This window comes from Saimiri boliviensis, chromosome 7 (genome assembly GCF_048565385.1).
Source record: "Saimiri boliviensis isolate mSaiBol1 chromosome 7, mSaiBol1.pri, whole genome shotgun sequence".
Lineage (NCBI taxonomy): Eukaryota > Metazoa > Chordata > Mammalia > Primates > Cebidae > Saimiri > Saimiri boliviensis.
The window spans coordinates 56,352,094-56,365,569 of record NC_133455.1 but is presented as its reverse complement, the minus strand read 5'-3'; the positions used below and the strand labels follow the sequence as shown (position 1 = coordinate 56,365,569).

Sequence of the window (13,476 nt, the reverse complement as noted above, 5' to 3'; positions counted from 1 at the left end):
TTTTCAGTTTAATTACCTCTTTTAAATGCTAAGATTTTTGGCCACATGGGACTCATGTACATTTTCAATTACATAGGAATCAATATTTTAAATCATTACATTCTCATTACACGTTCCTGCAGTTCATGCATTACCCTATCTATATTTAATATTATGCATTCATATAACTTGCCTAAGCCCATTTCACACGTTAGTAAAAGAACAAAAATGAGACTTGCCACAGCAATTCTGCATACTAGCTAAGTGACCTTGGGTTGGAATCCAAACCCCTGTGAGTCTCTATAAAAGAAGAAAGTTAGATCAGAAGATCACAGCATTGCTTCTCGCCCTAATAGCCAATGATTTCCTGTTCTTGATTTTAGACTCTCAAACCTTTCATCTCTAATGTGTTTGAATGTAAGACTCTCAAAATTCAACTTTATTGTCTTTCTCTGAGGACATCCAGAAGATCAGCCTTCAAGGTCTACGTCAACCAAAACACTCATTTATATGAGTGGTTATTCCTTTTATAATTTCTTGAAAGAAATTTTTTGACATTAGTGAAAATGAACACCCTGTCTGTTCACTATATTCAATAACCCATAGTCTAACCCTACCATCCTCAGACTTTCCCAAGTCTTCCTCTTTCACCTCTCAGCTCTCATTGAGGTAAACAATTTTAATTCTTTTTTATTTTTCTCCATAGTTTGTTTTCCTACACCTTTGTCATTTTCGTCAGCCTTTAAATTATCCATCTTTAAGTGATATAATAATACAGAAGCCTAATTTGTTGTTTGAGTAGAAAATTTCCTTGTTCTCCCTACATGTTAAAAATCACTTTTTCACCTCGATGCAGGGAAACGTGGTGGTATTGTTTTGATTTTTTTTGTTTGTTTGTTTGTTTTGAGACAAAGTCTCACTTTCGTCACACAGGCTGGAGTGCAGTGGCACAATCTTAGCTCGCTGCAACCTCCGCCTTCCTGGTTCAAGTGATTCTCCTGCCTCAGCCTCCCAAGTAGCTAGGACTGCAGGTGTGCACTACCACACCTGGCTAATTTTTGTTGTTTTTTTAGTGAAGACAGGGTTTCACCATGTTGGCCAGGCTGGTCTCGAACTCCTGGCCTCAGGTGATCCATCCACCTTGGCCTCCCAAAGTGTTGGGATTACAGGTGTGAACCACCGTGCCTGGCTGTTTTGTTTTAGTGAACTACACTGAACTATATTATTATCTTATAGTCAGCTGTCCATTTCCAACTCTATCTGGTGGCTCTTGTCTATAATAAGTAGTTTTCTATTCTCTATTTTTATGTTTTCATTCTCCTCCAGATATAAAATCCAATAGTAGAACAAAGATCAGGCCAGTAGTGTCTTGTTATGGGCTAAATTGTATCCCCTCAAAATTCATATGTTGAAGTCCTAACCCCAAGTACAGCAGAATGTGCCTGTATTTGGAGATAAGGCCTTCAGTGAGTAACTAAGGTTAAACGAAATCACAAGGGCAGGCCCAATCCAATATGACTAATGTCCCTATAAGTGGAAGAAATGTGGAGACAGACATGTACAGAAGGAAGATCACACAGAGACACAGAGAGAAGACAGCCATCTACAAGCCAAGGAGAAAGGCCTCAGAAGAAACCAATCCCACTGACGTTTTGATCTCAGACTTCTTGCCTCCAGGAACGTGAGAAAATAGATGTCTTGTTTAAGCCATCCATTTGTGGTACTTTGTTATTACAGCCCTAGAAAACAAACACACGAGGCAACGCCTCTCTCCTGATTATGACCTTCGAGGAGAAAATGACATTGCTGCCCTCCACACCCACTGCTGCTATAATGAGAACTAGGTGGAAAGCGTACCCTATTCCAGCACACACACAGTATCAGTGGCTCACACAGTGTTCCACTGTAGCCACCCACACGCCCAGTCCCACTGACACAGGCGGTCAGATTTAGGACTTTCACAAGAAGGGAAGCACATTCTACAGTAAATTAAACTAGATCGTCAATGTTTGCCCTTATTTTTTTCCTTATACTCAAAGAAATATTAACAGCTTAATAAATCTCAGGTGGGTAGCTATCTAAAAATTTTCCCGAGAAAGAGTAGGGACAAATTTGCCCAAGGGAAAGCAGCCTTGGGTATACTCTTTTTAGAGAAGCCTAATATTTGAGCCTGGAACCAAGGCTAGAATTTCTCAGTAGAAAGGCTCACTCATCAGATTTTCACAAAAGAACTTAATGTTTTTCATTTTTCCATTTATGTTTCATTTTCATTTTTCTGCTCATTCACTTTTTCAGGAAACATTTACTGTGCATCTAGTGTGTGCAAGGCTCTGTAGTAAGGGCCAGAGCTACAAATGATGATAAGGCATCAAAATAGCAAAAAACCTAAGAATTGTCCACCAGAAAATTAGATCATGAGGATTTTTAAGAAAAGGGAAGAGTGAGACATCACAGAAATCAAAAATTTAGGAGCATGAGAGAAAAAGCATTATAAAGACCAGCTGCCCTGTTTTTTTCCAGGACATTTTGTCAGTTCAGGAAATCGAAATAAACATATCACATCGTTTGAACAGATATTTAGATGTGACAGGAAAACTATAGTCACATGATGCCATGATGCCTCACAAAGAGAGAAAAATCTTTCCCTCTGCCTCCTTCCCTCGCTGAAAAATATGCTGATCGGCTCCTTTGCAACTCCCCCAAATACATACTATTTACATTCACAGAAGACAGCCAAATCATTCTACAAGTGTATTTCAATGTTTTGAATCTTCTAACACCAGGCAATCCCTGTTACTTTCTTTGAAGCAAGTTTCCACTAGGCAGAGAGAATAAATAAACACACTCTGTGCTGTTAGCAGTTTCACCCTGTTGTCTGGGTGGAGGGAAACGGAGGTGGTGGCGGTGGCGGCTCTGATGGCCACGGCGGGAGCTCAACGCGAAGGGAACAGTGCCGCTTTTTCATGCAGCCCTGGGAGAGAATCTAGTGCCTCAGGAAGAGGGAAGATCCTGAACCCACTCAACAGAGCGCCTCAAGGGCAATGGTGTTCTCTCTTCAGGCACGTGATCGGGAACAAAGGAATCTTTATTCATCTCTTTCTGCTGCACTGGTTTGCTTTATATTCCTTGTAAGCAGCTGAAGAAAGACCATGAGCAGCCTTTTCAATCAGCTGAGCAAGAGATGAAGAGTTTCAGAAGAGAGAAGCTGTCATTTCTGAGAATGGTTTATTCACATTATAGAATAATCTTTCAAGAAAAGAACTCACAGGACTGATCTTTTAATTATATAGGGATAAATACATCTGTGAAATCTACCAATTTTACTTTGGATTAAATACTCTTACTAAAAGCCAGATATCCAGTAAACAAAAATCTCAATTTGGAAATGGCTTATCTGCCTAATACATGTCTTCCAGCTAATGTCCTACCCCATTCCACCCCCAGATTCTAGTTGCTATTTGAGAAACAAAAATATGCAATGTTTCAGAGATGCAGTTTGAGGGTCTTAGACGGGCTTCATTTGCTACCAAGCAAGCTCTGGATTCTCAAAAAAGATCAATTATCTGTAAATAATTTTATGATCACGGTGTTTTATAGGGAATATTTTTTTGATTTATCAAAGAATCTTGCCAGGTGAGGTAACTCAAGCCTGTAATCCCAGCACTTTGGGAGGCTGAGGCAGGTGGATCAACTGAGGTCAGGAGTTCAAGACCAGCCTGACCAACGTAGAGAAACCCCGTCTCTACTAAAAAAATACAAAATTAGCCAAGCATGGTGGCACATGCCTGTAATCCCAGCTACTCAAGAGGCTAAGGCAAGGGAATTGCTTGACCCCAGGAGGTGGAAGTTGCAGTGAGCCGAGATGACACCATTGTACTCCAGCCTGGGCAACAAGAGTGAAACTCAGTCTCAAAAAAAAAAGAATCTCAACGTATTTAATCCTACTCAGAAATCACATACCAGCTGTGCAAGAATCACACAGTCTTCAGCATACGTTCACGGTGCCAAAGACAGGGTAGGCAGAGATACACACTCCATAAATATTTATTGAAATGGCATTAATCATAACTCCAGGAATTCCACCAAAATTTTAAATTGCAATTTCCTCTAGTTCTTTATGGGTGTAAAACAAGCATAGACACAGTGCCTGGCTCCTAGCTGGTTGTGTCTTTCCTGGCTCGTTTTTCATATAGTGCCTCTGACTAAAACAGCTTGAAGCAACTCTCCTGTCTGCACACAAGGGAGCCAACAGCTTTCTGTGGCCCTTTTCCCTCTCCCAGCATTCTGGATGAGTCAACCCTCTACCTGGGGGTTTCTGGAGAATTTTGCAAGTCCCCATTTCAGAAAATCCCATTTCCACTTGAAGCATTTATCCCAGGAAAACAAAAAGAATAAAGAAAAAGAAAACCCTGAGTTTTCTGAAAAACTATTTATTTCCCATTAATGTTCCTGGTTACCTTTTGCGGAAATCCTTCTCTAACTTGGTATTGACACAGTATTTTAATATCTCCCCTTCGTGTTGTTTCTTAACTTTGAAATAAATGGAGATTCTTTAATAGATGACATTTAGATGTCATTCCCACAGTAAGCTGATTCCGCCTATTACTTAGAAACTGTTTAAATTCTGAGACAGCCTCATATATGTCTAATGGCATTGGTCAACCTGCGGTTCCAAAGCTAGTGCCAAGTTTTGGTTCTTCCTGTTTGCAAAGCCAACCTTTCCCCATGTCAGCTGTCCCTAGGGTGACAGGGTCCCAGAGCTCCCAGCAACACTTCTTGTCAACGCACCCGGTGACGAACATCTCTTCCCTAGATCACTGTCCATTATTCTCAGATGGTTCCCTCGGCTGCAGGGCCCAGGCTCCAGGAATCACCATTTCTTTAAAATAATCTAATAACTAGCTTCCAGATGAGTTTTCATCCAGTCTCTTTTTAAAAAATGTTGAGGTTAACCCACTCCATTTGAATCTAAGTAAGGAGAGGACAAAGATTATTTGCTTGACCAAACTTTAGGCAGGCTCCTGAAACTTCTCCTAGGTTCATCTGTGTACTTTCTTAGAGGGTCAAGTTTTAACAAAGAAGCCTGCGGAGTCAGTTTAGCAAGCACCCTCACTCTCCATAACCAATCACCTTCCCTATCTGGCTGAGTTCCTCCTCTTCTACCATCCCCAAGGCGATGTCTGCTCACCCCGGCCTCTCATCAGTAAGAATCCTGTGAGGTCAGTTTAGCCAGAATCCCCCCTTGCCCCTCAAGTTTCCTCTTAGTATTTTTTTTATTCCACTGACCCCCACCCTACTTCTTACCTATAAATCCCCACTTGCCCATACTGTATTCAGAATTGAGCCCAATCCTCTCCCCCACTGCCAGATCTGATTGCAGTGATCTCTACACCTATTAAGATGGTCCTGAATGAAGTCTCCCTTCCCGTATTTCAACAAGTATCATTGACTAGCTTTTTTTTCTTTAACAGAAAAGAAGAGGTGGTATCAAGACCATCTCTTTATTTTCTCTTTATTTTTGGGAAAGCATGATCATATCAAGTGTTGTAACTTTCATTTCTTCTGTACTTCCATAAAACTAAGGAGCCTGGTCGAGTAGACTCAGCAGCCAGCTCTGGGTCCACACAGTCCTCTGTTCATAGAAGGGAGAGTGTTGGCTCACAGCGCCTCACTCATTTGCCCCATCTTGCTTTGTCATTCCTCTGCTGTTGCACTACCCTGCTGCCAGGTAAATGAAACTAACTTCTTTTTTTTTTTTTTTTGAGACAGTCTCACTTTGTCACCCAGACTGGAGTGCAGTGGCATGATCATAGCTCACTGCAGCCACATACTCCTGGGCTCAAGTGATCCTTCCACCTAGCCTTCCAAAAAGCTGGGACCACACCATTACGTTCGGCTTTTTTTTTTTTTTTTTTTTTTTTTTTGTAGAGACAGGGTCTCCCTTGTTGCGCAGGCTAGTCTCCAACTCCTGGGCTCAAGCAATCCTCCTCCCTTAGCCTCCCAAAGTGCTGGGATTACAGGCGTGATCCACCACGTCCAGCCATAAACTCTGGCCTCTCGAACAGATAGAATTTCCCTCAAATGTAACAGATTCCCCTGGCATAAGGTAGAGGGGAGATCCTTGAGAAAAAATGGATCATATTCTGCATAGCACGTTTTTAGTATTATATTCTTACACTGTACTGTATATATTAGTTTGTAATCCTGTTTTCCCCTCTAAAGTGTCACCTTCATCGGTGATGTTACTTCCTTAAGGGAAGGACTATGTTTTATTTATCATGGTTTTCCGAGTGCCTTACACATTGTAGATGCTCAACAAGTAATTGTCCATCTTCATGTATTGTTGCTCTTTTACAGAGTCCTCAGGAACTCAGCAGAGGAAACTTGAGACAAAGGGAAAGAGCTTAATAGACCTCACTCACAGGAATAACATTTAATAAAATAAGACAATAGGAGAGTGGACCCTGGAACCATAAAGAAAGAAACCCCTAAAACAAGATGCAGGGAGGGGAACTGTAAAAAAGAGGGAAAAACCAAGGGCCAGGTATCAGCAATAAGAGATAAATATCTTAGAAAGTGCTGATCTAAGACAAGCACAGAAGCCCAAGGGCCATTTCAGAGCTTAAAGCAATTGCAAAAGACAGGAAATAGACTTTATCAGTAAGATAAAGTTCATTCCTCACCTCACCCCTGTATTACAACCTACATGACCCCCCTCACTCCACAGAGTCTTAATGAATATCATCTGTCAGCCTCCTTCCTCTCCTGGTATCTCAGTGAGGCTGTTTCCCTTCTCTTCCTTTATAACCCCGGGACATGCGTTCTTTGGTCTTGATAGGGCCTTATCCATCCACTATCCTCTGAGAGATAATCAGCCACTCGGAATGGCCTCTTTCTCACTACTCTGTCTGTCAGTTCCACCTCGGCCACCTTGGCAGCAGGGACCGAAGTCCAATCTTGCTTCACCTTACTCACCGTAAGCATTTAAGCAGACCCAGTAGGCCTAATCTTTACTGACCAGCAATGCCTGAGTACGTGATTTCAATAACCTAGATTTTAGTCTCTGGCCTGTAAAGAATTTCATGGAAGACCCACAGGCCTTTGCTGCTGGCTGCCATGATGAATAGTCATGTTTCTTTTTCTGGTGTCTCTATATCTATTACATTGAAGTGCTGTGTTCTAGTATCTCTATCTCTATTACATGGATGCACTGTTTTCTGGGAGTCTGGCAAAATAAAAATCTAACAACAACAGAAACCCTGCATAATCCTGATGATATTTTAAAATGAAAGCCATTGTTGTAAGGACTATAGCACAGATGTGCAGAGCTTGGGCATCTACCAATCTTGGATTTGAATCTTACCACAATTGTAAGACTTTTTGCAAGTTATAGAATCTCTCTGGACCTTAGTTTTTTTAATCTGTAAAGGAAGACAATAATACCACCTTCCTCACAGGATTACTGTGAGCTTTTAACCATTCCGCCCTCTACACGACCACAGTGCAAAAAATGGCACTTGGTTCCTCTTTCACATATTTCCAACAGATCCATGAGGTCCCTGTTACCACAGAGCGAACCCCACTAGCCTAAAGAAGATACCATCCGAGTCCTGTTTGTTATTTTTAACTGTATTTAAGTGTATTTGATTCTTCACCAACTAGAGCCTAATTTTTTTATATTCAATGGAATTTTTTTCAGGAAAAGAATCCACTAATTTATACAACTGATATACAGAGTGAACATACAGGTTCACAAAGCCAGTGGTTCACAAACTGAGGACCACACATACCCTGGATGCCTCAAGAACTACAAATTCATTCACTCATTATGATTCATGTGAGGACTGAATGAACAATGCTATGTAAACACACACAGATAAAGTCACATATATTCATATATATGCAATATTACTATGTTTCAAATTATATATAATTTACATATATGCTGTTAATAACATATATTTTAAAGTGTTATTTAATTTATAAACTTTTTATCATTGTCTACTTTCTCAGCCAACATTTGCTATTATAACATGCTGTGGTTCTACATTTTTAATATTAATATTACTATAATTAAATCTTGACACTGTTATTACTAGTAATGTTTATTAATTGTTAATAATAATAACCAACATTTATTATGTGCCAGGCAGTGTTCTAATGACTTAAAATATATTAATTACTCACAACTCATTGAATCCTCACATGACCCTATACAGTAGACATATTATCATTTCTAATTTATATATTAGGAAACGGAGACACAGAGAGGTGCCATAACTTGCCACAGAGCTGGTAAGTAGCAGAACTGGGATTCAAGCTCAGCTATCTGGTTCCAGAGTCCAAGCCCTCTGTTTTCACATTTAATCAGTTGAGATCTCAGCTTTGCAATCATATATTAGTCCACTGATTTTAACCAAAAAGTTATTTGTGACCTTGACATCGATTTCATTTTCTATGAAAATGAGCATATTTCTAGACACTTTGATATATGTGTATATGCTGGCATATATACAACCAGAGGTACAGCCAGGAAATCTGTGATAACTAAATTTAAACAAAATATTAATAATCGCTGAAAAATGAGAACACATGGACACAGGGAGGGAAACAACACACACTGGGGTCCGTTGTGGGGGTGGGGGGAGGGAGAGCATCAGGATAAATAGCTAATGCATGTGAGGCTTAATATCTAGGTGATGGGTTGATAGGTGCAGCAAACCACAGTGGCACACATTTACCTGCATAACAAACATGCATGTCCTGCACATATATGCGAGAACTTAAAATGAAATAATAATAAAAACAGTTCATGCTGGCTGGTCTGCCCACATATGCTCCAATTCAAGTAAGTCACATGGGCCAGAGTAAGTTTCCATTAATGGCATTTCCTTTGATGCTCATTTTGTCATCAGCTTGCTGCTTTCACTTTTCTCTGCCTCCATTAGGAAATCGGCTATCCAATATTGAGCTATTTGATCATTTGCTAAATTGGGAGGTAAGAACAACCACAATAGCAGAAGCAACGACTACGGAGGAAGTTAAATACAATAAAAATAGAATGACACATTTCAACTTTTCACCCCTCCACTTGAGATATGTGCATAGTCACACTCATGTTCCATTTAGTTGACTGAACTTTCAAGAATGTTCATTGACTCTCTGCCCTGTGCCAGAAATTATGTTTGGAGCTGTGAATATGTGAATAGAACTAACAATGCACCAATACAGCACTGTCTAGAAGATTCCAGGAAGGCCATTCACTCAACTTATAACTATATTGCAAGATGTAGTGTCATCAGTACCATTCAAAGGACAAAATTCTATAAGAGATTGTCATTCTGAACAAGAGGTGACTCCAAGAGAATTAGTCACCTGATAGGAAGCCTTCCTTTCTATTCTCTCCCACGAGCTCTCTAGCATTCCTGTAGCCACCTGGAATCCACATGCAGATCAGAGAGGCAAGACCTCCTTATGCAGATCAGAGAGGCAAGACCTCCTTACACGACTGTGGCCAGTTTTACTACTGAAACCAACTCATGTAGTCTGACCTAAAAGGTGACCTCTTAATCTGTGTCCTCTGCTAATCTCCTCCATTTTCCCCCAGTTTCTTTCTTTGATTAATTCAGTATTTTTTGTGCTCGCCTTTCTCTTCATCATTGTCTTCCTTCTCTCAAGGTATGCTATTTCCCAAGATTATTTCCACGAGGTGACTAATATCATATTGTGTTATGCTTCTTAATTACCATTTCAGAAAATGACATTTTCCAACTCTGTCTCCAAATTCTGAGGACTGGTGCTATTTACAAATGTGTAGCCCCTTAAGCCTTAAATATTCTACAGTTGATGGCCCTAAAGCATCCTTTCTTGTCCTTCTGAATCAGAATGAGTCAGAGGTTGGATAAAATATCAAGCTCAAAAACAACTTTAGGAAAAGTAAGGAATCCAAAGAAAGGTTTGATGAGAAGAAAAACACAAACAATGAAACAATCACCTGCAGGAACTCCCACTACACAGCCACATAGGATGCATGGAGTCCTTAGGAAAGTATACTACAGAGAGTAGACCGAAGCTATAGCATGTAAGGAAATACCCATTTTGAGTGAATAGCTACAATGGCACTGATCTGTAGTCTTACCTCCATAAATCCTAGAATTCTTACTTTTTTCTTAGCACCCTGGTACTCCTATTAATTCATTTGCAAACTTTCCATTTTTATTGAGCCCCAGTCTTTTGAGCTAAAAATATTTGGGCTCGTTTTACCCCTGGAATATAAAAGTAGATGCTACATTTAAAGTTCAGAAAAATAGTCCACTGAACCTTCTATGCTTCATTTGAGAGGACGGTGTTGATGCTGACTCTTTTACAGACTTGGCAAGGTAGTTTAAGAAGTAATTCTAATTATCCTTTGTACTGTTTAAATACAATGTGATCAAGTGAGAAGGTCATGTATAATACAAGAGGTTTCTATGTTCTAGGTTGAGCTTTCTCACTATCTAGAATTAAGTTGGTTAAGTCATTTTACCTCGTTGGCTTCAGTTTTCTCATCTGTATTTAGAATACAGAAGATGTTCTGTAAATATTTCTTGAGTGAATGAATTAGTAAGAGATACTACCTTGTAAAATTATCATAAAAAGCTAGACTTTAAGCTCCTTGTGGAGTAAGCAGTCATGGCTATCTTAGTTACCACGGTAATCCCCAGCACATTCACGGATACAGCAGAATCTCACCAAAAACATGGTGAATTCCGCATGTTCTCACTTACAAGTGGGAGCTGAACAATGAGAATACATGCACACAGGGAGGGGAACAGCATACACTAGGGCCTGTCAGGGATTCGGTGGAGAGAGAGCATCAGAATAAATAGCTAATGCATGCAGGGCTTAATATCTAGGTGATGGGTTGGTAGGTGCAGCAAACCACCACCACAGCACAGGTTGATCTATGTGCTACAGATGCACGTCCTGCACATGTATCCTGGAACTTAAAATAAAACGAAATTTTTTAAAAAGCATGGTGAATTAATGCTTAAATATACAAATTAATAAATTTTATAATAGTTTCCCTGTTTCACAAAACTATTAAAAATAACTTGATTTTAGGTACCCTGTGAAGACAAACCATGTTGATTATATTTACCACTGTATATCCAATGCCTAAAAGCCTAACAACACTCAGGCATTTGTGGATGCTCAATAAGTAATTTTTTTTTTTTTTTTAAATGGAACGCTTCACGAATTTGCGTGTCATCCTTGCGCAGGGGCCATGCTAATCTTCTCTGTATCGTTCCAATTTTAGTATATGTGCTGCCAAAGCGAGCACAATAAGTAATTTTTAATTAACGAATGCTCAATAAAAATAGATGTAAAATTATTTCAAAAAGTATGAACTACAAACACCAATAGCAGGCATTAAGAGTCTTTTTCCCCCACATGCCAACATCAACAATCCCTGTAGAGAGATGACTGGCCTGAGGTAAGTGTAATCTATATCTGCAGAAACAATTTACTCCAAAGAACATGAGGCATAATGATTTAGAAGAGGATGAGGCAGAATCTGCTGACTCATAGCTGGCTCTCAGGCTGGAAACAGCCACATGGTAAAGCTCAGTACAGTCCAAGGATATACAGTGGCGGTGGTTACCTTCTAAGGAACATAATCCAGATGGTATTCATTTCCAGATCCAAGTAACAGAAAATCCTGACTTAGTGGGGCTAGACCACAAAGAACATGTATTATCTCAGATTGTAAGAAGTCTTAGAGGAGACCAGCTTCAAGCGGGCCAAGTTTGGGGATCAGCGTCATTATCAATGAGCCAGATTATTCCTTCTTTTAGCTCTGCCATTCCCTGGGATGTACTCAACTGGTTACTCTGAGTTTAAAACTGTCTGTCACAGACCCAGGCATTGCTGCATGACACATGTAGTCAACAAATAGGAGTAAGTTTTTCCTATAACTCATTTTTATCAGCAACGAAACCGTCTCAGAAGCTTCCCAGGTGAGCTCTCCTCAGATCCCATTGGCAGGAACTATGCCACATTTCCATTCCTAAACCAATCACCAGCAAGGAAATGAAACTATTATAATAGGTTTAGACTTGTCAGTATTTATCCCTAGACCTGCAGAGGGAATCTTCCACGAGATGTATGGGAGAGGGAGGTGGCAATCAGGAAGAAGAAGTTGTAGGAATCCAGCAATTAGATAAGCAAAATTGCCTGCTATAGAGATAAAATATTTGTGCTTTCAAAAGTGTCATTTAATGCATCTAATTAAGAGTTTATGGGTCTAACACACTTACTTATATGTTCATCACAGCACTTTTCACAATAGCAAAGACATGGAATCAACCTATGTGCCCATACCTGATGGATTGGATAAGGAAAATATGGTACATATACACCATGGAATACTATGCAGCCATAAAAAAGAATGAAATCATGTCCTTCACAGCAACATGGATGGAGCTAGAGGTTGTTATCCTAAGCAAACTAATGTAAACATTCAAATCCAAATATTGCATGTTCTCACTTGAGTGGTAGCTAAATCTTGGGTTCACATGGGCATAAAGATAAGAACAAAAGACACTGGGGACTCCGAAAGGAGGAAGGGAGAGAGGGACAAGGGTTGTAAAACTTCCTACTGAGTCCTATGTTCACCATCTAGTTGACGGGATCACTAGAAGACTAACACCAGCACCACACCAACAGGCCCTTGTAACAAACCTGCACATGTGCTTCCTGAAATCTAAAACAAAAATGGGGGTGAGAAAGAAAATTTCCTTTCTCAACACTTTCATAAGAAAACACCAAGTTAATCAAATTTCCCATACTATTGATATAACTAAATGTTCCCTGTGGATTCCATTCCACTTTTGTCTAAAAGGACATTAAAGAGGTAAGCACATTTTCTGCGATCTTACAAAGCCATTTAGCAATAAACAATTTGTGCTGAAGTGGAAAACTCATATAAAAGAATTAATTTTTGATATAAAAAAAATTTTATTATTTGCATAGAAAATATAATTTTTTAATTCCTGAAATTATAGTATAAAAATAAACCCTAAGGGGCAAATATGATATTTCTGATAGACAATTATAGCATTAAACTTCCATCCATATAACATTCATATCTTTGGTGACAATTCATTTTCTTTTCCAATTAATCTGTATTTCCCCATCATACATATAAAAAAAGATGTTGTTGGTCTAAGACTTCAAAAAATTGATATTTTTTCTTCAATATTAAACTTTTCCAGTGGCTAAAATGCTTAACAATGGATGTCACTTCCATTTATAAGTCACACCTTTTACAGCGGCTCTCAAATATTATTGCCTTTGATCCACATATCACAATCCTATACATACACACACGTCAAATCTTCAGTGAAACAACACTTGTCCATACTACTTATGAAGCATATTTCTGTGTTCTATCCTACTCTCTTTCACTTTTTTAACCTGTTCATCCCAACCTAGTAAACTGATTTCAGGATCCAA

General features: G+C 39.4%; 1 non-coding gene across 1 annotated transcript; it reads right to left on the bottom strand.

Moving 5' to 3' along the window:
• Positions 1 to 11,195: 11,195 nt before the first annotated feature.
• Positions 11,196 to 11,302, bottom strand: LOC120365114 (U6 spliceosomal RNA). Its single transcript, XR_005580133.2, has one exon. It is a non-coding gene; the product is annotated as a U6 spliceosomal RNA (small nuclear RNA).
• Between the last annotated feature and the right edge of the window lie 2,174 nt (positions 11,303 to 13,476).